This window comes from Carex rostrata, chromosome 25 (genome assembly GCF_964058835.1).
Source record: "Carex rostrata chromosome 25, lpCarRost1.2, whole genome shotgun sequence".
Lineage (NCBI taxonomy): Eukaryota > Viridiplantae > Streptophyta > Magnoliopsida > Poales > Cyperaceae > Carex > Carex rostrata.
Genome location: NC_135942.1, coordinates 3,363,142 through 3,381,714, shown reverse-complemented (window position 1 = coordinate 3,381,714; position 18,573 = coordinate 3,363,142). Strand labels below are relative to the sequence as shown.

The 18,573-nt window shown below is 34.6% G+C and overlaps 1 long non-coding RNA gene across 3 annotated transcripts; it reads right to left on the bottom strand.

Annotated features, from left to right (window-relative positions):
- Positions 1–13,874: 13,874 nt before the first annotated feature.
- Positions 13,875–18,573, bottom strand: LOC144576050 (uncharacterized). 3 transcript variants are annotated; one of them, XR_013518592.1, is made up of 3 exons: positions 18,257–18,573; positions 16,012–16,094; positions 13,875–15,906 (listed from the first exon to the last, which is right to left on the bottom strand). It is a non-coding gene; the product is annotated as an uncharacterized LOC144576050 (long non-coding RNA). The 3 variants fall into 3 exon arrangements; XR_013518593.1 differs by having other exon boundaries at positions 16,023–16,094; XR_013518591.1 differs by having other exon boundaries at positions 13,875–16,094.

Below are 18,573 nucleotides of genomic sequence, written 5' to 3'. Positions count from 1 at the left end.
GCGTTAACTCAGTTAATGCATAATAAATCCAGACCGTTCGATTCGTGATGTGCATTTTACTTCGGACTCTGAATTGATCTGAATTTTAATTGGACTGTGGAGATATATTAGCTCAAAATCTGAGTTAATGCTGAGGATACGGATTCTAGATTTAAATATTCGTATGGTTTAATCAACCAGAAATACAGCTCAATACGAATTTAAGGGTTTGATAATCTTTTTATTTTGGGGGATTTATTTTTAATATTTGAAAATACGGCTCATATTGTCCCCCATTTAGAACGTGTTATATGTTAATTTATTTTTGTCAAATGCAAATTTAAATGTGAATTACTTGCAAGTTTTTATTGAGTGTGAATTTTATATAAGTTTTTTTTTTTATTCCTTTTCCTGATAGAACTTTATAAGATATTAAGTCCCTATTCATTAGCATAAGACACAGCTTTGTCATTTTGCATTTAGGTAACAATTTGTCTCTCCAGTGAATGATTCCAATTTTTTTTTTTAAAAAAAATTAGATATAAAATTGATAATAACGTGACCCCCATTTAACAATTCTTGAAAGAGATAAGTTAGAACAAATATGGTATCAATAACAAGACTACTTGTCAATATTCGAAACTCCCATAACTTTGAATATATTGAAATTTTTGCATTTTCAATACCTAAATCAAATAAATATCTAAATACAAAGTTATTTTTTTAAACAAATTTTCATTTTGTTTGAGCTCCTTTCAATAATCAAAATTTTAATTTTAATCAAATATTCAAAAGAATCAGAAGAAATAATATTCAAAATTTGAATTTTAACACTAGTTTTCTCAAAACCTCTTGCGAGACTTCTTAAGGAATTTAGTATAAACAATATGCAACATAAAAACGAGGAGTATCTCATCCTTATATAACATGTATTATTGTCTATATTAATATAAGTGTAAATAAGCCGAGTTTGAGCGAGATAATTCAATTTTCTTTTATCTATAACCAAAAAAAAAATCGGAAATTCAAAATCTACCAGTCTTTGGAAAAATTCTACAAATATACGCTGACTGAATATTCAGTGTGTCATTTTTAGGCTATTTTATGAGAGAAGTGGGTATGTAAATGGCCTACTAGATTATTCAGCAAGCTAAGTCATATGAATTATCCAGCATACCCGGTATTTTTAGAATTCATTCAAAAGCGATGGTAGATTTTTGAATTTTAAATTTTTTGACTGTTATAGATAAAAATTTCAACTGAATTATTCAGCGGACCTGATATTTTTAAAATTCATCCAAAAAAAGATGGTAGGTTTTGAATTTACAATTTTTGAGCTGTTATAGATAAAATTTCGGAGGTAATTCAATTCGACTTGAAATAAATAAATAAATAAATAAATAAAAACATGAATTGAACCAGCTTGAACAAAATCTAATTTCAATCTGAAATTCATGGTCGAATTCAACTCGTTAAAATTCGAGCTAACTCGATTTAAATTTGGAAATTGGAACTGATGCAATTAAAAATTCTTAGCCCAATAACTATCTGCATTGTTTCTAAACTTCTTCCCTTCTTTAGGTCCTCAAGAATATTCACAGTTCTTTTATGACTTAGAGACCAAACTGCATGTTTATTTTTTTTTTCATTATTTAACGTGTTTTATGGGAAATTCTGCTTACAAAATCTATATAACTAAAGTTATAATTATGATTAGATTAATTCTAACTCGTTTAATTTTTTAGCCTCTTTAATAAATAATAATTGAGTCATTTTAGAGCATCTTTATTGGATTTATTTTTTTATTTCTGAGAGTACATTGACACTTCCTATTATAAGTTTTGAGATGTGGCGTAATTTCTAGTTTAGAAAGTTTCCTTTCAGCGAAATCTCCTTCTAATTATTCTTATTATTAGCTCTCGTTTCTAACTTTTGAAATAGTTATTGCTGACGTGGCCACAAAAGCAACTAAAAGTAACTTACATGAGTGTAGAGTTTTGAAATATAAATTAACTTAATTTCTATTTGATACTTGACAGTTGTTTTTATTTAATTTTATAAATTTTACTGCTCTTGAGCTGGGTTCAACTTTGAGTTCAATTCCAACTCGATAGTTCTGAGTCATTGACAGCTCACAAATTTTTTTTTCTATTAAAGCGTGTACACTCTAGGGGCGTCAACGGGTACGATACGGATCGGGTGGAGGCATTTTCATACCGGTATCCATTATAATAACGAAAAAAAATTATATTTATCCATCTTTTTTAATACAGTACGAGTCAAGTAAACGGATAAAAGTGTCATTGACATTTCGATTTGTGCTTTCGATAAAATATTTTTTCAAAACAATAAAAAAATGAAACAAATATTAATGAATACAACTAATTTGTATTATGAAAATTTAATAAAATACAAAACTTTATTGTATCATGTATCACCTTCACACAAATATATATCTACATATATAATTTTATTTGTAAAAATTATCTTATATGAAAACGGGTAAGATAACGGAAAAAAATCGATACCCTTATCCGTACCCAATAAGTTAACGAAAAAAAAAAATCTTATTCTTTTCGATTACGATACGGGTCGGGTAAACGGGTAAAAGGGTGCCATTGACACCCCTAGTACACCCCACCAATTTTCATTACTGAAATGAGCTAGGCTACGGTGAGTTGCGAAGTAAAGCATTTTACTTCACGCTCATATTTTGCGATTTTAAAGTTCAAAACGTCGATCCGAACCGTTCATCTTGTTCTTCATATTGAAATGTGCTTGGAGACCAAATTTTACATTTTTTGAAATTTTTTTACTATTTATTAAGCAATTTTGAAAGTCGCTGATCTGATGGTCCAGAAAATTTTACTGTTTTTGTTAGTTTGTAATAATCTAGAAGTCAATAATACGATAATTTATCATAAAGCTTTGTTCATGAATTGAATGTTTATTTATATAGCATTTTGTTGCCTTGAGTATTATTGAATTTATGGATCATTTCGAGTTCATGACTGAAATTGTGAAACTCCATAATATAGATGATATATACTCTTAAAAGGTCACTGACCAAGGTAATTAGCAGGAACACTAATTACCGCGATAAGGTTAGTATGTGGATTAAAAGATGGTTAAGTTTTACAAACCACCTGACACGAGATGTCATTTTAATCACATAGATACATGTTTTAGAAACATGGTATTTGACAGACCCCGAATGAAACATTAAATAGAATTGTGTTCGTGTCATTTATGTTTTCATTCAGTGTCACGTTCTACAGTATGAGGTATTTATCGTTCCCACTGAGAAATATGTATGTGTGATTGTTATCCACCGCTGTCCGTAAAAAGCAGTCATAACGGTAGCTTTTCCATATGTATAGCTTAGCTGAGGAAGTGATAGTTTACCAAGAATACTATTTGTCCCTCGTATCTCTATACGAGCTATAGCATCACTGGGCCCCTTGATAGAGTAAGATTATCTGCTAGCGGTATAATTACAAGAGTAATTATATTTGATAATCTGCTCAAGATCAAGAAAAGATTAAGTTAGCAAGGATGACACACATCTACCTTGAAACTAATCTGATAGCTATGAGACAGAAGAACAGACACAAGTAAATTGTTTACTGGATCGTGATATTGTACAGTACAGCATCATCTGTGTAATTGGATGGTCATGATGTGTTGCCAGATGCCACCCATGACTAACAGAAGTTAAAACAGTTTTAACTCTGTTTACCAACATAACACAGATCCTATTGGGTCACACCATATAGGAGCTACTCGGAGAATCTTACTGATTAATTATAAATTGATTATAATTAATATTAAGATGGTTATAATTAATTATACGTGTTATAATTAAATTATAAATGTTATGTAAAAATAACAAGCAAAAACATTGGTTAATTTATAAACGTGTATGACACGTTGTATAAAAGTTAACCGGTTAATTTATAAATGTGCAGGACACATTGTATAAATTATCGAAACAACAAATAACTGCAAGAAAAATATATATAATTATTCAGAATAATTATACGAATATTATTTGTGTTCGGGCCGAGGGCATTCGAGTCTTTTCAGATTCGTCATTATCCGCATGACACGTCATCGATCCTATCCAGATGACACGTCATCGATACCGAAACAAATAACCGAAAGAAAAATATATATATAATTGTTCAGAATAATTATACGAATATTATTTGTGTTCGGGCCGAGGGCATTCGGGTCTTTTCAGATTCGTGCTTATCCGCATGACACGTCATTGATCCTATCCAGATGACATGTCATCAATCCTATCCACAAGGGCAAAATGGTCATTTCACACCTATGCCACCTTGCATGTGTAGAAGCATGGAGAAGAATGTGGAAGGGTGTGGAAGGGGTATTTTGGTCATTTCACACATAAAAGGATGAGGTGTCAATGGCATATCTTGTAAATAGGCCGAACTTGGAGGGCATTTTGGTCTTTTGCAACCGAATCTAAACACTATAAATAGGGGTGGAAGGGTAGAGAGAGAAAGATATATTCACATATATACATATGCACATTCACATGTATCTTTTCGTGCAGAAACGAATCGGTATTTTCTCTCTTTCTCGGTTTCTCTCCTAAATAGTGTTTCGGTTGAGAAAAGAAAGTTATACGTAGTTGACGTATAATCTTGCGGGTTGTTGTGGAGAATATTTACGGGATCGATGAATAGTGTTTTACCGAATTTAGCGGTATGTCAGTTTTGCATATTGATGAAACTGAGCAACCGAAAATTCGTGTTTACGGGTTTTCGTCTTTTCCCCGTGAATAGTGTTTTTGCAGAATTCCGCGGTTTACGGTATTTCTGGCAGAAGAAATAAACCGCTCTCCGGTTAGTCCTGGTGGATAACCGATAGAGGTATCACATGTGTGATACTCCGAGTCGATTCCTTCCCTGGTGAGGCTCTACTCGCTCGGTCTGCATTCCAACTGTGATTTGGAAACAAGGTATAAATATGTTATATTAATCTATTTAATTTGTAAGTAGATTAAAGTTTTAGAAATCAATCATGGAGTAGATCTGTAAAAGGATTAAATTGGGTTTTGATGCCAAAGGAATACTGAAGGTGGACCGCCTTGGAAAGTTTCCTGACATACCCCGTTTAATCCTGAGCTTAAGTTGGCCGTAGAAATTTTTGTTCTACGGTCATTCCGCAACTTAAGCCTAAAAGGGGTTTCCGGTTAGCACCGCGCAAAACCCAACAGTGGTATCAGAGCACAAGGCTCTCCCGCTGATTGATTTTCTAAAAGTTATAACTTATGCAAATTAGGTGCATATACCGCATATTAGTTTAATTCTTACATTTGCAGCTTAAGTCCAAAACCGATTAGAAATGAGATTTTCTTGGATCGGTTCTACCGACTAAGAAAGTTAAATTAGATTTAAGCTTTCTTTATGCTTTCTTATGAAATGTAAACTTTTACATTTCTTGGATCGGTTTTCCGACCGAGAAAGATAAAATAGGATTTTATGCTTTCTTTATGTTTTCGTTTTCAAAACTTTTGATTGCGTTAAAGTTCATCTAAGAATGTGATGAAGCAATAAAGTACCTGAGTAAGAGCTGTTAATCTCCACCCGTAAAAGACAAGGTTAATGACAAGAAAAGTCTCGGCTTTTCGTCTAACCCTCTTTTACGTGTCCTGATAGCTGGCCCAAAGGGGACTTTGTCACGTTACCAAATTGCTTTAACGCTTTTGAAATGGCAAAATTTAGTGTAAGTTTTTTGCCTTTTCGAAAACCTTCGGATAAGTAAAGTTCGTCGAAGAATGTGATGAAGCAATAAAGTACCTGAGTAAGAGCTGTCATTTCCACACAAGAAAGAGATGGTTCTGTCTAGGAAAGATTGAGTCTTAGCGGTCCTTGTGACCCCGATCTTTCCTGGGAGCCCCTTTCACGTGTCCTAATGGCTGGCCCAAAAGGAACTTTGTCACATTACCAAATTGCTTTATGGACCGAAAAGAATATATGATTTTAAAACATATAAATTGTTTATGTGCTTTAAATGGTATAAATAAGAACTGAGCATAGCTGCAAAATAAAGAATTAGGAACTGATAAATAATATACCTGACTTGCTCCCGTATATAAGTAAATTAGATTTACTGCTTTGATATGAATTGAATAAATTAGATTTATTGCTTTCAAAGGAACCGTGAAAGAACGTGATGTCAAAGAAAGATTTGTGAAGGAACTCACCGTTGTCTTTCTGGCAGACGACTTTCACGTGTCCAAAGTCAGTTACAAGAACTGACTGCTTAACAAAGCTAAGTGTATCAAAGAGGTACTGATGAGAACATAAACTAATGGAGATCACATTTCGTATTCAAGACTTCCTTTCCACGACTGCTTAATGAAGCATATGAAAGAGGTCGTTATAAAGATACGAATAGAATCACATTTAGTCATTCTTACATATGCTGAGAAAAGAAAGTAATGGGGATCATATTCGATATTTTAGACTTCCTTTCCACGACTGCTTAATGAAGCATATGAAAGAGGTCGCTATAAAGATACGAATAGAATCACATTAATCGTTCTTTCTAACATAAGATAAGAAAAGAAATGGAGATCACATTCAGTATTCAAGACTTCCTTTCTATAATTGCTTAATGAAGCATATGAAAGAAGTCGTTATAAAGATACGAATAGAATCACATTAGTCGTTCTTTCTCACATACCCCTTTGGAGATTGCTGGCACTATTAAGCATAAACACCAACCCATTAAATATTTAGTATGCCCTTCCCACTCTATCCTCCTCAAACCATTGTTCATTGGTTGATGATTAAACTACTCAGTAGATATCGCCTTTTACCTTTGGTGGTCGAGGGTTATGTCCGACATATCAAACCAAATAGAGTGAGGTTACTTACCGATGATTTCCAAAACAGTTTTGGGCTCGGGGCAAAGTCTTCGTTAAATACACGTGATGTTTTAACGAAACTAAGAATCACAAAGAGTTGTGATTAGCATGTTTGCTTACCTAAGATAACTGATAGCCATGATATGCATACACTGCCTTGGTTATTGGTGAAAATATGGATCTTGGTCCTACTGCAAACGGGAATAGAACAAATTTGCAGTGGGAGTTTTATTATTGGAATAAAACATTACATGAACAAAGCTAAAATCTTTACTTTAAACGTTGTAGAAATATGGCTAAATAAACGTCTTTCTCTTTACGCTCCCTACTCGAAAAGGTAGACATACGTGAGAAAAAGGGAATATATCCTAAATACACCGGTCCCTGCTGAAATAGTAGAGAGCAGCTCTGTCAGTACTCACACGCTTCGTATGACAAGCGATGATGAGAAACTGGAAAAGCTTAACTGTTCGTGGAGCCACGAGTTGGCCACAGAAGTTATCCTGAACTCATTTCCTCCCAGCTATTCGGAGTTCATTGTGAACTCCCATAAAGCAAGGGTTGGATAAAAGCTTGCAGGAGCTCGAAGGGATGTTGAGGATCACCAATGGCGACATCGAGAATAGGTCTCATGTCCTCATGATCCAAGAAGGTGGGAGGAAGATCAAGAAAGCAAAAGGGAAAAACGGCCATTAAGTACAAAGGCAAAGGGAAGTTGGTTCCAGGAACGAACTCTCCCAAGATAAATGTTTCTGCTAACTCTGACTGCTATTTTAGCAATAGCAAAGGTCACTGGAAGAGAAACTGCCCGGAGTATCTTGGAGATATGAAGTTTGAGAATGTCTCAAAAGTCTCAGTCTCAAGTATTTATGTTATTGAAATTAATGTTGCGACCTCTCTTAATGATTGGGTACTGGATACCGGATCATGTGCTCATATTTGCACGAATATGCACGCACTAAAAGAAAGTTACGCAATAAGGAAGTACAACTCCGAGTTGGAAACGGAGCACAAGTTGCAGCCGTTACAGTCGGTAGAATATAATTGTACTTGCCTAGCGGGTTTATTCTGGAACTAGAAAATGTCTATTTTGTTCCTACCATTTCTAGAAATATCATATCAATCTCGTGTTTAGAGATGAATGGTTTCTCGTTTGTTATAAAGGACAATAGATGTTCTATTTATAAAAATGAGACATATTATGGATCATCTTACTTGTTAAATGATCTTTATATGCTAGAAATGGAAAACCACGTGTTTAACATCAATAACAAAAGACTCAAAACGTTTCATGAAAGTATTGACTTACATGAGACATAAGTCTGAATCCTTTGACGAGTTCAAGGAATTTAAGACTAAAGTAGAAAATCAACTGAACAAAAGTATTAAGGCATTACGGTAGGACCGTGATGGCAAATACTTGAGTTATGGTTTTCAAAACGTACTTAAAGGAATGTGAGATAGTCTCACAACTCACACCTCTAGGAACACCGCAATGTTACAGTGTTGCCAAGAAAATGAAACAAACCATGCTGGACATGATTCGTTCCATGATGAGTAACGCCACCCTTCCCAAAATCATTTTGGGGACACGCACTAGATACTGCCGCACTAACGATAAATATGGTTCCATCCAAGTCAGTTGAAAAGACTCCATACGAGTTATGGTTTGGGAAATCTCAAATATGTCTTATCTTAAAAATGGGGTTGCGAAGTATTTGTCAAACGTCTGACGTCTGACAAACTTGGTCCCAAATCTGACAAGTGCTTTTTCGTAGAGTATCCTAAGGAAACGAAAGGATATTACTTCTATTACCAGTCCGAGAACAAATTAGTTGTTGGTCGTCATGGTATACTTTTGGAGAACAAGTTTCTTGCAAAAGGAAGTAGTGGGAGTAATGTAATACTTGAAGAAATTCAAGATACATCACACAATACAATATCTGAACTAGATCAGATTAACCCACCTCTTGATTTTTTGGCTGATGAGCATCTGGAAGTACCAAGTCCACAAATAGTTGTGGATGAGGTTCTAGTCTCGAGCTCAAGTGCATCAACGCAAGTTGAAGTAGAACTGGATCCGCAGACAGTTGTGGATCAAGTTCGACAGCCTGAAGAACAAGTGCTACGTAGGTCAATGAGAACAGTCCATGCACCCGAGAGGTACTTGGGACTGCACGAGGTCTCAGTTTTGACACTGAAGATCCTCTGACCTATGCGGAAGCAATGGATAGGCCTAACTCTGATAAATGGCTGGAGGCCATAAGATCCGAAATACAGTCCATGTATGACAACACGGTTTGGAACCTAGTTGTACCACTTGATGGGGTGAAGCCCATAGCTAACAAGTGGGTTTTCAAAGGAAAACAGACATGGATGACAATATGACTATTTACAAAGCACGGCTAGTAGCGAAAAGGTTTCAAACAAATTCTGGGAATTGATGAAACTTTTTCACCCGTGGCTATGTTTAAGTCAATTCGGATACTCCTAGCAATTGCCGCATTTCATGATGATGAAATATGGCAAATGGATGTCAAAACCGCATTCTTAAATGGAAATTTAAGAAGAGGATGTGTACATGACACAGCCTACGGGTTTTGAAGATCCAGAGAATGCTGGGAAGGTATGCAAACTTCTTGAATCTATTTATGGATTGAAGCATGCATCACGGAGTTGGAATCTTCGATTTGGCGAAGAAGTCAAAAGCTTGACTTCGTCAGATGCGAAGAAGAATCTTATGTGTACAGAAAAACTAGTGGGAGTGTCATCGCCTTTCTTAAATCTTATATGTAGATAACATACTCTTAATAGGAAACGATATTCCTCTATTGCAATTAGCCAAGTCTTCATTAAAGAAAAGTTTTCTCGATGAAGGACTTGGGCGAGGATGTCTATATACTAGGCATAAAGATCTACTGAGGTAGATCAAAGAGACTTATAGGATTAAGTCAAAGCACGTACATTGACAAAGTGCTGAATCGGTTCAGCATGCAGGATTCTAAGAGAGAATTCCTGCCAATGAATCATGGTGCACTGCTTAGCAAGACTCAGTTTCCTTCGACAACTGATGAGCAAAGCACTATGAGTAGAGTACCATACGCCTCGGCTATTGGCTCTATCATATGCGCCATGTTGTGCACTCGCCCAGATGTCTCGTATGCTTTGAGTATAACGAGTAGATATCAGGCTAATCCAGGCATAAAGCACTGGAATGCTGTAAATAATATCCTTAAGTTCTTGAGGAGAACTAAGGATATGTTTCTCGTCTACAACGTTATCACCTAATACGAGAGATCGTAAACATCATAAGATGCTTATAATTAATTATAAAAGATATAATTAATATAAAGGTGATGTAAAGATAAGTAGAGTTGACACAGTCAGCAACACAGCTGATCCACTCACAAAATCTCTTCCTCAAGCCAAGCACGAGATGCTTAATGCTTCTATGGGTCTGGAACACATAGAAGATTGGCTGTGAGATTTTCTCAGGATCTACGAGATCTTAGAGAATAAAGAGTTTTGTATATAAGTAGGGTCTACGATGATTGACTCCTAGCTTAAGTGGGAGATTGTTAGTTTGTAATAATCTAGAAGTCAATAATACGATAATTTATCATAAAGCTTTGTTCATGAATTGAATGTTTATTTATATAGCATTTTGTTGCCTTGAGTATTATTGAATTTATGGATCATTTCGAGTTCATGACTGAAATTGTGAAACTCCATAATATAGATGATATATACTCTTAAAAGGTCACTGACCAAGGTAATTAGCAGGAACACTAATTACCGCGATAAGGTTAGTATGTGGATTAAAAGATGGTTAAGTTTTACAAACCACCTGACACGAGATGTCATTTTAATCACATAGATACATGTTTTAGAAACATGGTATTTGACAGACCCCGAATGAAACATTAAATAGAATTGTGTTCGTGTCATTTATGTTTTCATTCAGTGTCACGTTCTACAGTATGAGGTATTTATCGTTCCCACTGAGAAATATGTATGTGTGATTGTTATCCACCGCTGTCCGTAAAAAGCAGTCATAACGGTAGCTTTTCCATATGTATAGCTTAGCTGAGGAAGTGATAGTTTACCAAGAATACTATTTGTCCCTCGTATCTCTATACGAGCTATAGCATCACTGGGCCCCTTGATAGAGTAAGATTATCTGCTAGCGGTATAATTACAAGAGTAATTATATTTGATAATCTGCTCAAGATCAAGAAAAGATTAAGTTAGCAAGGATGACACACATCTACCTTGAAACTAATCTGATAGCTATGAGACAGAAGAACAGACACAAGTAAATTGTTTACTGGATCGTGATATTGTACAGTACAGCATCATCTGTGTAATTGGATGGTCATGATGTGTTGCCAGATGCCACCCATGACTAACAGAAGTTAAAACAGTTTTAACTCTGTTTACCAACATAACACAGATCCTATTGGGTCACACCATATAGGAGCTACTCGGAGAATCTTACTGATTAATTATAAATTGATTATAATTAATATTAAGATGGTTATAATTAATTATACGTGTTATAATTAAATTATAAATGTTATGTAAAAATAACAAGCAAAAACATTGGTTAATTTATAAACGTGTATGACACGTTGTATAAAAGTTAACCGGTTAATTTATAAATGTGCAGGACACATTGTATAAATTATCGAAACAACAAATAACTGCAAGAAAAATATATATAATTATTCAGAATAATTATACGAATATTATTTGTGTTCGGGCCGAGGGCATTCGAGTCTTTTCAGATTCGTCATTATCCGCATGACACGTCATCGATCCTATCCAGATGACACGTCATCGATACCGAAACAAATAACCGAAAGAAAAATATATATATAATTGTTCAGAATAATTATACGAATATTATTTGTGTTCGGGCCGAGGGCATTCGGGTCTTTTCAGATTCGTGCTTATCCGCATGACACGTCATTGATCCTATCCAGATGACATGTCATCAATCCTATCCACAAGGGCAAAATGGTCATTTCACACCTATGCCACCTTGCATGTGTAGAAGCATGGAGAAGAATGTGGAAGGGTGTGGAAGGGGTATTTTGGTCATTTCACACATAAAAGGATGAGGTGTCAATGGCATATCTTGTAAATAGGCCGAACTTGGAGGGCATTTTGGTCTTTTGCAACCGAATCTAAACACTATAAATAGGGGTGGAAGGGTAGAGAGAGAAAGATATATTCACATATATACATATGCACATTCACATGTATCTTTTCGTGCAGAAACGAATCGGTATTTTCTCTCTTTCTCGGTTTCTCTCCCAAATAGTGTTTCGGTTGAGAAAAGAAAGTTATACGTAGTTGACGTATAATCTTGCGGGTTGTTGTGGAGAATATTTACGGGATCGATGAATAGTGTTTTACCGAATTTAGCGGTATGTCAGTTTTGCATATTGATGAAACTGAGCAACCGAAAATTCGTGTTTACGGGTTTTCGTCTTTTCCCCGTGAATAGTGTTTTTGCAGAATTCCGCGGTTTACGGTATTTCTGGCAGAAGAAATAAACCGCTCTCCGGTTAGTCCTGGTGGATAACCGATAGAGGTATCACATGTGTGATACTCCGAGTCGATTCCTTCCCTGGTGAGGCTCTACTCGCTCGGTCTGCATTCCAACTGTGATTTGGAAACAAGGTATAAATATGTTATATTAATCTATTTAATTTGTAAGTAGATTAAAGTTTTAGAAATCAATCATGGAGTAGATCTGTAAAAGGATTAAATTGGGTTTTGATGCCAAAGGAATACTGAAGGTGGACCGCCTTGGAAAGTTTCCTGACATACCCCGTTTAATCCTGAGCTTAAGTTGGCCGTAGAAATTTTTGTTCTACGGTCATTCCGCAACTTAAGCCTAAAAGGGGTTTCCGGTTAGCACCGCGCAAAACCCAACAGTTTTTTACAGCAAAACAGCAATTTTCAAAAATGCTTAATAAATAGTAAAAAAATTCCAAAAAATGTAAAATTTTGTCTCCAAGCACATTTCAATATGGATTAAACATCTAATGATTCGGATCGGTCGTTTGAACTTTCAAAATAAAAATATGACGTGAAGTAGAAACGCGTTTTACTTTGCAACTCACCGTAGCCCACTCTCTGGTACCAGCTTCATCAGTACATATACCTAGTTAAACTATTACACATAATCAGCACAACCACAGCAATAACCTGCAGTCCAACTACCCTCAAAAAGGAAATAAACCTCATACAACTAATAAGGACTTAACCTACATAACAAAATACAAATTCATATAAGACCAGACATCATAAAATGCACAAAAGACCCTTGTTTCCTTCATTCTTGTTTTGTTGGATGTTTACACTGTTTGATTCACACTAGATGTTTACAACTATATCTTTCATTCTCTTGTTTACCTCCGTTACACTCTAATTTGAAGATCAACAAAATAAAAATTTTACGAGGTTTAAGGAGATTAAAAGCATTCATTAACCTTACTCTACGATTAAATATCCAACCAAACAAAAATTAACCACAAGATTTTATTTTCATCCCTTTTCCTTCCTTCCTCTACTCTCCATCCAAAAATAAAGTGAGTAAAAAGTTTGTATTGCCTCACCCCATATTTGTGTTGTGTTTTATAGGAAATTTAAAATCTAACTATGTCAATGGCTCTTATGAGTATGACAGAAGTCTGTAAAATTACTTCCAAATTAAAATTATTTTTTCCTTGCATGTACTACAAAAGGTTCCAAAAGGCGAGATAACAAGAAGTATAAGAAGAAAAACAAGGTTTTAAAATCGAAAACTGAAAATTTATTTTTGAACTACAATAATCCCAAAAATTTGTTGATTGGTTTTCTCTACTAATGCAAAGTTCCAAATAAAGTTACTGATACAACCTACATAACCATTCCAGAAACATGATAGATACCTTGGTTCACCACAAACTTTTGCTAGACACAATTCATAATACTGATAACATTTCAGATCAGAAAACATTCTCAAAATATCTCACTAATCATCTGAAAAAGAAGAACAATTGCCAGATACAATTCATAATACTGATAACATTTTAGACAGAAAACAATCTCAAAATTAATATCTCACTAGTCATCTGAAAAAAGAGAACAATTACTCTCAATTAAAGCTTTAAGGTGAGATCGATCACATCCATGCATCCACCCTTGGTACCCATTGCGCCTTTCTTCTTTGGCCGTCCCACTTTCGATTTAGCCCAACGAAAATCCATCTGACCTACAAAGTCAATTTCCATAGGTGCTGCTCCATAGAGCCTATATACTGTCCAAAATTCGTGGTTCGGTTCAAGCATAACCATTTCTAGACTGCCTTCTGCTTCACACCTCATAAAATTCATTCCAAGTAGAGCTTGCATCCTTTCACGCTCACGCTCCTTTTGTTCCTCATATTTCTTCAATATTTTGTCATTATTTCTGTGGTAAGTCATGTGTCCATTGAGTTGCCACCGGTTAAAGAAGGATAAGGGGCAATGCTCGCATTGCACCCTTCCGGAAGCCACCGGTGGAGCCATTTTTTGTGCTTTTTTTTCTTTTTATTCTGTTGAGGTGTGGCTTGGGGTACTTGTTATGTTTCCTTATATATAGGATTTAGGGTCTTTGTTAATTCAAGTAATAAATTCTCGTGACTATTAATAATATATTTGTTATATTACAAATGTCTGTTGTTAATGCAAGCAATAAATTATTTTGACCATTAGAATATTTTTCTAGCATTAGCATTAAGGACCTAAATGTTACTCCTACTATTAATACATCAGTAATTTATTGAGTGGCAAAAACATTTAGGACTTTGATGGTAACATTATGATCAATTAGTACAGGGACTGTATGCAAATGAAATTATTGAATGGAAACCTAAAGAAAGTTTTTTGCATGATACATATGCGATACAATCGTCAGATATAGAAAATCAAAAAGTCAAGGTGACAATAATTTCACTAATTAAATGATAGATTATTTGAAGATTTGATTACTAGAAAAATTAATTCGAATCAACTCATTATTAGTCACTGCCAAGACCAAGTTCCCTAAAAAGGGCTCCCGGCTTGTATAATTATTGTACATTAAATTTATACTTACCTGGTTCAAAATTTCAAATACACCGCATGAAGTAGTAGTCCAACGTAAATCGCATGGTGCTTGGTATCTACAAAAACCAAAATGCCAGTGATATATAGCACAATGTGGTGGTCAAACCAAAGAATATGTGGTCTTGTTGCAATTAATTGGCGGCTAGGCAATTGCACAGATAAGATGAGGAAAACACAAACAGAAAGGGTAGAAGGAAATTTTGCATTTAGCAATGCACTGAATTTTTTTGGACTGGTACCACTGGTACATGGTGTATGCCAATACAAAGCTCAAAGATAATGATCCTTGATGGCATGTCACCAGTATTTTTGCATCATGTGGAGCTAAATGAATGACAAATCTATGCAGTGTGCATTGCCATTTGCAAAATTTCATTCTGCATTAATGTGATGAAATTCCCAGCATGTACAAACGATAAACTTTTTTTTTTGATAAAAAACAAACAATAAACTTAATAGCCCATGTATATTTAATTAGTCACAAACAAACCCTTGATCTTATCCTAAGTCTCATGTCAAGAAAATTAAATCTAAGCACTAAAATTTACCCATTAGTATACAGCTCATTTAAATTTTTTCTTTGCAAATCAACCTAACCTTGGTCTATCAGATGTGCACCTGAACAAATGATAAACCTAATAAGTGGTGTCTACCTAGTGACAAATACTTGATCTTGTCCTAACCTAAGTCTACTGTCTAATCAAGAAAATTATAATGTATGACCACGAAAAGTAGAACAAATTAAATATGACAAGAAATATAATTTAATTATAAAAAATTACACACCCATAATTCTGGTACTTCTATTGATTTCCTAGACCGGTCATATGAAATTGGAAGCATGCATGCACGCTCCATATTTGAATTTAGCAACATCTTATTCACCTACAGAAAAAAAAATAGAAGGTACTCTAGTTATCCATTATGAAAAACAACTTTTATCATTGTTTCTCTATCGGTAAAGGCAAATTTCTTAATTTCTGCGCCTACACAAAGAGTACCTTTGCACATAATATTGATGATAATCAAGCCATTTAATAACAGAGAGTAACCCATCTTCCTCATCATATTACCTTGCAAAAATTGAGAAGACACTTTAAAATAGTTACTCTTTTATGCTTTATAAAAAGATCAAAATGTTACAAGTTTCAACTTTCAAAACCAACAAACAATGTCTAACAATAGGTTAAATTTGCTAAAGTTAAATCAACGGTTGCAGCTATATATATTAAAAATAGTCTTCATGCATACAGAGAGCAAAGTGATGGCTACATATACAATGCAAGCAATCAAGAGAAGAAAATAAAAAAAAAGGAACAATCTAGAGGCATAGTCAATGACATAGGAATATGATGGATGCAATTACTGCTGGGAAATATAATTGCCCCCTGCTCACGCACTGAATTTATATCTGGTTAACTCAAAATTTCGGTTTGGATCCGGACAGTTCGATCATAATCCACACAAATATTAATGGGACCCCATGAATTTCCACCCGAGCCAGATTGGCCTGAATTCTGATCGGACGGTCCAGATCCAAACTCAAAATTTGAGTAACTTCAGAGGATTCGAACGTGGAGACCATGGGTGGGTCAGCTAGACTAGGCGAGCAAAAAGCATTCCTCTAAACATATTAACTTTAATAACCTTTTATTACCTTTTCTTGACTTTAGAATTTATAACAACATCAAGCGCTGGATGATCTGATTTCGGAAACAAATTTTGCGGTAAATTTAACTTGACAAAAGAAAATACCAATCACATATGTTACAATGGAAAACAAAATAATAAAATATAAACATAAGAATTTCATAGGAGGTACCAAATTTTTAATCTCTTCTAGAATAACATAAATAATGTCTTGGGTAAATTTTGCAGGTGCTAAATATTATTTGCATATATTCATTGTTAGGTTTTCTACAAAAGTTACAGTCAGTGGCATTTTCAAAACATAACTTATTCGTGCATGAGAATACAAGATCGACAAGTTCACTCTTGCATTAAAGTTTAGCACTTGCAGTGTAAACGTAATCTTAAGTTGCTCCCAAAAAGAATATCAATTAGCCAGATGAGTCTATTAATGTAAGACAGACCCCACATGCAAGCATAGGAAAAACACGCAAAAAACAATAATATTCAAGAGAAGAGGGTTCGAATGCCTTCATTTTTTGTGCCTCCATCATGCCTCCATTTTCCAAAACTTTAATAACTCAAAATTTAAAACTTAAAAGTTAAAATAAAACTGTTAGATGTGATCTACGTCATTTTATCTATGCACGTGTAAAAAATTATAACATTTTAATTTTATTTTGGTTGTCATCAATAGCTTGTAAAACATGTACTAATGTGGATAATTTCTAGACGTTAATTCTTCAACTTATTGATTCTTACAGAAACAACATTGAAATGTGATAATTTTTTATGAGCACATAGAGAAAATAACATAGATCATCTAACGGTTTTATTTTGACTTTTAATTTTTGAGTTATTAAAGTTTTAAAAAATGGAGGCATGGTGGGGGCGCAAAAAATAGAGCCATTTGAACCCTCCTCTATTCCAGAACATACGAATAGTTTGCTGAGAAGGTTTAACTGATAATTGGAAATTTTTAGAAAAATACCAATAAGTTAATGATTTTCTCAAGTACTAGATGCAGTTCTTATTTTCAAAGTGAAATAAAACTACATGTACACCAAATGCAAAAGATACCAATAATTAAGCAAATGAAGTCAAACTGAAATTTAATATTGTAATTTAAAAATCTAAGCTGGAGGGTGCTACCCATTAGAAAATTATATATAGGGGACACAAAATTAAAAAAATATAAAAAAAGGCTAGTTAGAAAGACAAAAAATGATAGAAGAATGATGCTACCACAAAACCCACTTATCCAGGTATTTGAATATGTATAAAGTCCAATTCTTTGCAATCCTTAATTCTATTTTATACTCTTATATTACTATCCGAACAGTACCACTATAAATTTTCTTATAAACAATTCAAAGTTGTGTCTCCTTTTTTGTGAGGATTTTTTTACCCCTTACATGTGCCAATGAGGGCTTCAAAAAATTCGAAGTAATATCTTAATTCTAGAAAATTTTGGAAAATGCCTTTCAGACAAAACATCAAACACTTGGTGTCCATCACCAAATCATCTTCTTTTCAAAAGCGTGACACGTAAAAATAGTTCCAAACAAGCTACTTAGTTCCCAAAAAGAGTACGGTCTAGTGGTACCTTAAATGTTTAGTAGACTGTAGTGGAGAGCTTGATGATAGGGTCGGGTCACATCGGCCTTTCTCGTTGTTGTTCATACAGAGGGGTTGGGTTTGTGTTGCAATTGTTAAAAGAAGAGAATTGACCACGGAGATGTCTCATCAGAAGAGCCTAAATGAGATCCAACACCAGCAGGTGGTGCTGTACAAATGCAGTCCTTGTGAATTGTGATTAGTCTGAAAGGGATGTCGAGAGAAAGAATCGGAACTCAGACAAATGAGAAAGAGACGAAGAATTGGATGGACTTGTTTGACGATGTAATTTAGGCCGAGGCAGGG